Genomic DNA, 9,696 nt, shown 5'->3' on the forward strand with positions numbered 1-9,696 from the left:
TGACTTTGTGGTCACTAATTTCCGGAAGAAAACTGATTGATGTTAGTTTTTCGGGGCAATTGGTTAATATCAGGTCGAGTGTGTTTGCTGATTCTTATGTCACACCGGTTGGCTGTGACACTAATTTGGTAAGGTTAAAATTTAGACACATTTCGATAAAGTTTTTTGCCTCTGCATGGCATGTTATTTCAGAGCTAGTTAAGTTCTGCCAGTCGATGTCAGGGTAGTTAAAATCACCAAAAAGAAGAATGTAAGCATTTGAATATGTGGAAAGAAGTTTATGAATGGTATTATTTAGATGGCGTGGGAATTTAGAATTAGTCTGCGGAGGTCTGTAGCAAACGCCGAGCAGTACTGTTACGGGGGCAGTGCGACAAATGAGCCATAATGATTCGATGTCAGAAGTGACGTCAACAACAGAGCAAGATATATCCCTATGAATTGCAGCAAGGAGACCACCCCCCGCGAATTTTTCCGTTCATTTCTATAAACATTGAAATCAGGCAAATCAGTTAGGAGTTTAGCATCTGTTACATCACTTTTTAGCCAAGTTTCTGTTAATATGAGTATGTTGCTCCTGGATAACGAGATGATGTTTGATACGAGTTCACGTTTAGGAAGGAAGCTTCGGATGTTAGTGAATAATATGGATAACGAAAGAACATTGCGGGGCGTGGTTTGTCGACGTTTTGTTGATGGTTGGTGACTGGGCAACTGCTATGCGACTTCTCTAACACTATCAGACGATGTGTCGAAAGTGTAGCGTTTTGATCCTATATACAGTGTTTTGTAGCGTAAAGAGTACTTGTCAGAGTGTTCTTTGGCAAATGTGAGCAATTTATTTATTTATTTATTTATTTATTTATTGAATGGGCAATACATGGTACTGCCCGTGGGGCAGGACAAAAGGAGTTAATTGTCTCCTGACGAGGCCCTGGCCCCACTGGGCCCAACAGCAGCGGTTACAAAATACAATTCAGGTTACAAAATACATGGAGACAGTACACATACAATTGGATACAGCAGTCATCACCGTACAAAAATGCACATGGAGCAAGTTCAAAAAGAAAAACACACATTGTTAACACTTTGTACACAAATATAGAAACCAAAACACAATAAGTTTGCAATTAGAAATCATTATTCGTACATGTTTGGCAAGCTATTTGGAGTGAAAAGAAGTTGTATTCTGTGCTTGAAAGTTCTCAAACTTCTACATGATTTTGCGATCTCGAGAATGTCTGGGTAATTATTACATAGTTTCATAATTTGATGATCAATTGTCTGTTTTGCATAATTTGTCCTTGGTTTTTCTATGACAATGAAAGTCCTACGCAAATTGTGGCCAGTATCTCTATTTAGATAATGACTACCAAATCTACTGTAATTCCTTGATACTTCAGAGAATATGTAGGCAGATAATTTCTGTGTGTATATTTCGTGAAAAGGTCGGATATTTTGTGTTCTCATTAAGGTTACAGGGTGTACATTTTCTTTATATAATGTTCTAATCGCCCTTCGCTGCAGTGCAGATAATCTATCATTATCGGTATTAATTCCGGTTCCCCATATTAAAGCACAGTAATTAAAGTGTGAGTGTACAAGTGGAAAATAAAGCTGTTTTTTGAGCCTGGCAGGGACGAGATTTCGAAGGCGGCATAACATTCCAATAGATCTGGCTACTTTCATTCTTATATTTTCTACATGATAGGAACATGTCAAGTTCGACTTAAAAGTAACACCTAGAAAGGAATGACAATCTACGCGCTCAAGCAATGCATCATTAAAGTTCAGGTTTAGGTTGAAGACATTGGGTTTGTTTTTTGAAGAAAATATCATATATTTTGTTTTCTTTGTATTTATTTGAAGCTTGTTTGTTGATACCCATAAACTAAGCTCATGCAGCCATGCGTTTGACGTCGCCTCAAGTTCCTCAAGGCTGTCTCCGGAAAAAAATACACTTGTGTCGTCAGCATACAGCAACACTTCTCCCGCTGACGAAATGTTAACGATGTCATTTATATACAGGACAAATAACAGCGGCCCGAGTATAGAGCCCTGAGGAACGCCGTATTTAATGTTACCTTTCCCCGATGCAATGCCGTGTATGGATGTGAACTGGGACCTCTAATGCATATAACTGCGTATAAGACTTTGTGTGATGCCTCTAGAGCCATATGCTTCAAGCTTGTTGAACAAGATATGGTGCTGTATAGAATAGAATGCCTTCCGAAAATCTAAGTAAATTCCAACTGTAAATAACTTAGCTTCAATATTCCGAATGATTTTGTCCTTAATGCGCAGGAGCGCAGTTTCTGTTGATTTTCCTTTTTGAAATCCATACTGCTGTTCGACAATAACTTTCTTTGACAATAAAAAGGTACTAAATCGTTTATATAGGATACGCTCTGCAACCTTGGAGAACAGTGATAAGACTGAGATTGGTCTGTAATTGTTTAACTCATTGCATTTACCACCTTTGTGTATTAAAGTAACACGAGCAATTTTTAATCTTTGTGGAAAAACACCAAGGGATAACATTTGATTGTAAATATGGGTTAGGGGCTTTGCGATAACACTAGCAACTGCTTTAATTGGTAGGGCTTTAATATCATCTTCGCCAGCTGCGGATTTGTTGTCAACGGAACTAAACAGAGAAATAACTTCATCTTCAGAAATAGGAGCAAGAAATACACTGTCATTTATGACATCGTTAATATAATATAAAGGGCTGCACTCTGGTTGGTTATCGGGAATGGTCATTGGAGCTCCGACATTTATGAAATAATCATTAAACAGACCGGCTAACGATTCGCGAGAATATATTTTTCCATTTATTTGTAATTCAGATGGTAAGTCTGCTGTAGGGGCATTGGTCAACTCGCGAAAAACTTTCCACGCTCTGCTGCTATTTCGCGCTAAGTTCTCAACTTTATGTTGAAAAAACGCGAATTTGGCTTTTTTTTTAATCTGAATTTAAACTGTTCCTGAAGCGTTTAAATTCATGCAGTGTTTCAACGTCACGTGTTTTTAGAAACAAACTAAACATTTTTTCCTTCTGCTTGATGCGCTTATAAAGATCCTTGGTTATCCATGGTTTCCGGGCTTTTTTGTACTGAAGCACAGTTGATAAAGGGAAGGCAGCATTATAGCAGTGTTGTAGTGTGGAAATGAATGCATCGTATGACTGAGAGGGATCACTTTCAGTGTACATCTTTACCCATTGTGAGCTAGCAACTAAAGACGCGAAAAAACTGACACTCTGGTGATTAATATGTCTTCTAGTGTATTTTATACTTTGAAAATTTTCATCTATTGGAAGGGCTGAAAATATAGACAGATGGTCCCTAATATCAGAACAAAGGACACCGGACAAAGTTATATCCTTTGGAATGTTTGTAAAACACAGCTCAATCAACGTGTTTGAATGTGCAGTTATTCTAGTGGCTTCGGTAATTAGGTTTTCACAATTATTTGCAAGCATAACTTCGAGAAGTTGACATTTCGGTTGTTCAGCTGAAAACAGGTCAACATTGAAAGCGCCAACAACTACATGCCATTTTTTGGCATTTGCAAGAACCAGCAGTGTTTCCACAAAACTAAGAAATTTATAAAGGATGCCATGGGGAGGGCGGAAAACTGCAAGAACGAGTACATTACGGGACACAATAGCGACTGTTTCAAAATCAGTTTCTCGCATGTGAAATCTTGCAAACAATCAACCAGATGATACTGCCGAACATAAATGGAAACGCCCTCACCGCGTCTTTCCGAGCGATAAACAGAAACGTGTCTATAATCACAAAAACTGAGTACCTCTGAGCTATCAGAATACCAAGTTTCTGTAAAAACCGAGAAGTCAAAAGCACATGCAATAAGAGAAAGATATGTTTCGATTTCCACATGTTTGTTCCGGAGGCTTCTCGCGTTCACATGAAAGACAGCAACGTGCTTCCTACGCAACCAGTTTTCACTGTTATACAGTCTGTTAAAGGATTCAGTCGTGTAAGTGGCCATGATTTGATTTGGATGCCGCACTGTGCATGAACTGAACGCTAGACAATTTGTTCGAGGTCATCTTCGTTTGAGATCCTGACAGCAGTTGCACCAGGGCATTTGCGCACAAAGACTCGCCCTTCTGAAATCCAAACGTACTGATACCCATTTTCTTTCGCTTTACGTTTGGCGAGCCAGCGCAGGTGCTTGTTGGTTGCCGTCAGGTTGTCAAAGAATATGACTCCAGGTTTCTTCGTCTGCAACTGCTTCCTTCTTTCAAACCATTTTGATCTGAGAGCTCGCGACACAAATCTGACAATTACCACATCTGGCCTGCCGGGTTTAGAGGGCAGTCTGTGCAATCCTTCAATGTCATCTTTAGACAGTTCTGCGATCTCAAGGTGCTGAGCTATTTTATTTACTTCTTCCAAGCGGTCCTCATCTTCTTGTGGCTTAAGACCGTGGATTTCGATGTTTTGCCTTCGACTCTATTGCTCTAGATCGTTTATCTGTTGTTTTAGTCCGCGCACAGTTTCCAGTTCTGGGGAACTTTCCATAGCCTCTACCCGTCGACGCAGGTCGCTAATTTCCTGGTCGTGCCTGTTTTGTGTGGTTCTTATGTCGTCATAAGTATCCGACAAATGCTGGACGGATTTCTCGATACTTGCAACAGCTTCCTGCAAGTTCATCAATTTATCCAATTTAGCTTCGAGTGCCGGAATTAGGGACAGCTTTCTGTTGATTTCCGCCAGCTCTGCCTGTATATTTTCAGACGGATTTTGAGTTTCATGTTCGCTTCCAGAAGGCTTGCAAGATGAGCATTTTTGTTTTTTTCTGGTTGATTCTTTCATTTGTCGAAAGGACCGTTCTGATATGCCACTGCACTTTCCAAGATGGAACTGCAAGTCACATTCAGAACATGTCATTATCAAGTCGTCTTTATCAAAGACTTCATGGCAGGACGAGCACTTATCAGGCATAACGCACTTTTAGCAAGTGACGGCCCAAAAACCGAACAAGAAAAGACGCCAAGGGCAGCAGCAGCAGCAGTAGCTTATTTGGACTAATAGCAAATGAAATGAGGCGAAGTTTTTCACAAATCTGCAATGAATTGCGGGATGCGTTTAGGCACAAGAACGTTGGACAATGCTTCCGCTACCGCTGCTGCCCAAGAAGTGAAGACATCGGGATCCGGGTTGTTGCTTTTGTAGACGGGACTGGATGACGATTTGTTCACGTGGCCTTCGATGTAGCGGTGGCAACAGCGGTGATCACGTTGGAACACGTTGTTCGTCCGGAATACTTGCACGGCGGCGCTATCTGCAATGAATTGCGGGATGCGTTTAGGCACAGGAACGTTGGACCACGCTTCCGCTACCGCTGCTTCCGTGCGTGTTGAACGGGGCGGGAAAAGTCTTCATCAGTACTGTAACCGGTGTTTTTCAATTTCCGGCCATTTGATAGAAGAGCGTTTTTGGTTTTGTACAATAAGAATTTTACGATGACGGGACGAGTTCGATCGGCGGAGTGCTTACCAAGACGATGTGCTCTTTCTACGTCGGTAGGTTCTACCTGTATACCTAGATTATTCTGACAAATATCAATAACTAATTTTTCGGACTCAGCCCATGATTCAGTGCTATTGTCGGGGATGACATAGAAAATAAGTTTATTCCTACGAGATCTATTTTCTGCGTCGTCAAGGTGTGCTTCCAGTTCGTGTATGTTATTATTCATGGCTATTGCGTTTGCTTGCGTTACATCCATATCTGTTCGTAAGAGATTAAGTGTTTGATAGTGAGTTTCTAGTTCAGCCATTCGTTTTTTTAGGTCTGTAATTGTTTCATCCGTCTTGCTTAGCTGGGTTTTAAAGCCCTGTATCTCGGCAATCAGTTGTGTCTGGCCGGCGGTTAATTTCTCTGATGCAGCCAGTACAGCAGCCGTGTCTTCGGGACCAGGGTTAGTTTCGACGTCGCCTTATAGCATTAACAAAGAATGAATAACGCAAACACACTCAACAGCAATGACAACACAGCACTGGGGGCTCGGGAACTGCACTAGCATATAGTTACTTGACTTTTTAGCGAAGAGGACGTACGGTTTACTGACCTGCATCGCAAAAGTGAGTGGTTTAGGTGCCTGCGCCGTAGTTCAGTCACCGAGCCCACAGAGCCGTGTCGGTGGATGACGCCCTTTTATACATGGTGATGTCGATGATGAAGCGGTAGCATATGGTCTGGTGAGTTCCGGAAGTTGGTCTAGCGGCAGATCCAGCGGGGGAGTGCGGCTGACGGGTGTTTGGTGGAAGTAGCCGTATCCATATCCAGTGCGTGGCAGTACGCTTGGCGATGACGCCCCCATAGGTAGGCACGCCAGCGATGGCAGCAGCAGGCTGGCAAACCCAAGGATGGTCATCTGCATCGCAAAAGTGAGTGGTTTAGGTGCCTGCGCCGTAGTGCAGTCACCGAGCCCACAGAGCGCATTCCCACGGCCAGTAATCTGGTCGTCGAGGTTGATTGAGAGAGACTGAGTGCGTTCTTGATGCTCCTTCTTATTACGGATGCTTCGATCTTTTCTTATTGCCGCGTGTTTAGGTTCAGGCGCGACCATGATAAAGAAACTGCAAGGATCCGCAGCGCACGTAACTGGGCTCATGAGAAGAATATCACTCGAAAACAGAGGTCTGAAGGAAGGTAACTTAGCAAGATTAATGCAGGCTTTCATCACCAGCCGATTTCTGCCATGCAATTTCCTTTTGAAGCCATAGCTGTCGACGCAAGACAGGATTCCAGCAAGGACAGGAACGAATCGGTCCTGGTTCCAGCGCCGTTCTGTAAGGCTGTTTCCCCGCTTTCACATGTTTCACGGAGCACCTAAAGCAACTCTTCATGAGGCTCTGAATAGTAAAGGTCTTCTACGTCAATTCAAAAACCATTCATTGCGCAATGACAACTCCATTGGAGGTTGTCGACCAATTCTTTGGAACTTCGGATGAGGAACGCACCTGCAGTCTTCAGGGTGTTACCTTCATGCCATTGAAGGTACGAGCTCTGAAGCATTTGCCAGGTGCCGTTCTCGGACACCATAACTCTGAAAGGGCCTTCGGGCTTGTGTGTTCTGGCGGTGGAAAATACTTCTAAACATCCATTTTTAGTCTTTACCACTGCCTTCCTATGGGTTCAAAGCCTAGTTCTTCCAGCAGATGAATTGTAGAACTTCGGCACCGCTTCGGGTTGGACACGACTTTGTTAAAGTTCTTACGAATGGCGGAGGAGGCTTTTTCTTGAAACATTGCTTCCGATAAGATGGCAAAGCAGCCTTCTTTATCGCTGTGGAACGCAACCAATTTCTGTCAGTGCAGATAAATGACTGCTTTTTGAAACGGGTGTTCTCTACAGACAGCCAGATACCTTCGTGTCTCCCGCACTTATGATAGGGTCAGGCGCAGCTTCTTTTCGCCTAGTTTACAGGTATATCGTACCGTCAAGCGTTGCGTCGCCGCTTGCTACCTGTGTCAACGTAGGCACTTCACTCTCAGTGCCCGCCGGTCTTCTGAAACCCATTGATGTCTCACTGGAATCATTTCACTGTGTAAGCTTCGACTTTCTTGGCCCTTTTCCTACAAGGCAAGAAGTCGATTGCTGTCGCAACGAACTGTGTGACCGGCTACACCATCACACGTGCCATTCCGATGAGCATGCGTTACAAATATTAATGATTTTCTTTGCAAAATGTCATTCTTCATGACGGCACTTCTCGCCAACTACTCATCGAACGCGGCCGTACTTTTCTGTCCACAGACGTCCACGACAGCCTCCGCTCATGTTCCGCGCACCAGAAGCTCGCTTCAACGTATCACCCGTCAACCAATAGCCTTACCAAGCGGCTCAAGCGAAATTTAAAATGCATGGTATCTGTGTGTGTCTCCCCAGACAGGTGCTAATTTTGCGGGCAGTATGCTAACCTATACCACATTCTGTGGGCCCTTCAGTAATAAGGGAGTAATTACTCATTGACATCCACCCAAGCGTAGCCATGCGGCTACAAAGGAAAGCCATACAGCTTTCTCAGAAACTTCGCAGTTAAATAAAAATTCGTCCTGGTCCGGGGTCCCGGACCCCGGACCGGGGACCCAATGAGTAATTATTCCCTTATTACAAATCTACTCCACCTAGGGGGATTCGCCTAAACATTTGATCAACACTGTTCCCGCTTCGAGTTATTGATCAATTCGCTCTCGCCCTACTATAAGCTTGCCGTCCCGGTTAGCTCAATTGGTAGAGCGACTGCTTCGGTGAGACGGTAGTCCCGGGTTCGTACCCCGGACCAGGACGAATTTTTCTTTAACTGCGAAGTTTCTGAGAAACTTTCCTTTGTAGCCGTATGGCTGCGCTTGCGTGGATGTCAGTGAGTAATTACTCCCTTATTACAAATCTACTCCACCTTGGGGGATTCCCCTAAACATTTCATCAGCCCTTCAGTACAATACACATATAGCCGCTCTAAGCGAGCCGTCCAGGGAGGGCTCGGAGCCTGCCCTCTCCAGCTCAGACCAGGAGGACCGGCGGGCTCTGATCCAGCGGGCAGCGGCGGAGGCAAATGGCGTCCCGGAATAGGGACTATCTCGGCCTCCCTTTCCCAATTCAGTATAGTGCTGTATAAATGTCTTTACCTCCTCCTCCCCAGACCACCGAGACTAGGACAGTGCGTTGCTTTATTCGACCTCCGCATATAATTTTTCACGTCAAGAGACCATGGGCTGTTCTCATGTCTATGTTACGTTTGGTGGGCACCCCACCTTGCCCTTGGACACTCTCGTGCGACCTTCTCCACGCCTGTGACGCCATCACGCAAGCCGCCCGAGCTGATCAAAACGCCCGCCGTCGGCTCCAAGCCTACGAAGCGTCCCACAAATCCACCTACGACCCCAGACACCGTGAGATCAACTATGATCCTGGATCACTCACCCTTCTGTGGACGCCTTCGAGTCGCGTTGGTCTCTCCCAGAAACTTCTTTCCCACTGCATTGGTTCTTACCATGTGGTGCGCTAAGTGGCTGCGTCAACTATGACATCACTGCCCATGCATCCTCACTGTCGTCCGCTCGCCCCGACACCGACATCGTGCACGTCCACCGCCTTAAACCGTACCATGTCTCTCACACTTCGGCACACTAACGCCAGAAGCTCGCGCTTCTGCCGCCGGCGCAATGTAGCGAGCTGACGACGACGTTTAAGAGATGCACTATGCCGGAGAAACATAACTGAGATGCTGTGGTAACCAACCAGCATGCAACACCGCCTACAACACCTTGTTCAAGAAGAACAGGGCGAAAAGACAAGGACCACAGGAAGATACACAAAGACAAGCGCTGTCCAGTGCCTTCATCCACTCACGTTGACTTCCGACGTTCCTGAAAATAATACGATTAGATTTCTTGATCTTAGACTCAGCTTTACGCCGAATCATACCTGCTGGTCGTTTGAACCGCGAAGCAACAAGCCTCTACTTCCATTCGCATCGTCGCATTCCAAGCTAGTTAAACGCGCCGTGGCTAAGTCATGCTATTACAACGCTCTAAATAAATCTTGCATTCACGCTCAACAAGACAGTTTCAACCAGCAAACTGATCGCCTTGCAAAGGCAGGATATCCCAAGCAACTGCTCGTGTCCGTTTCTGAATCGATGCTCGCAAGTTTA

The 9,696-nt window shown here is 44.6% G+C and overlaps 1 pseudogene; it reads right to left on the bottom strand.

Annotated features, from left to right (window-relative positions):
- Positions 1-717: 717 nt before the first annotated feature.
- LOC149325875 (uncharacterized) lies at positions 718-6,462 on the bottom strand (annotated as a pseudogene).
- Positions 6,463-9,696: the final 3,234 nt, after the last annotated feature.

This window comes from Amblyomma mixtum, chromosome 10, assembly GCF_055824585.1.
Source record: "Amblyomma mixtum isolate Tamu chromosome 10, ASM5582458v1, whole genome shotgun sequence".
In the NCBI taxonomy this organism is placed as follows: domain Eukaryota; kingdom Metazoa; phylum Arthropoda; class Arachnida; order Ixodida; family Ixodidae; genus Amblyomma; species Amblyomma mixtum.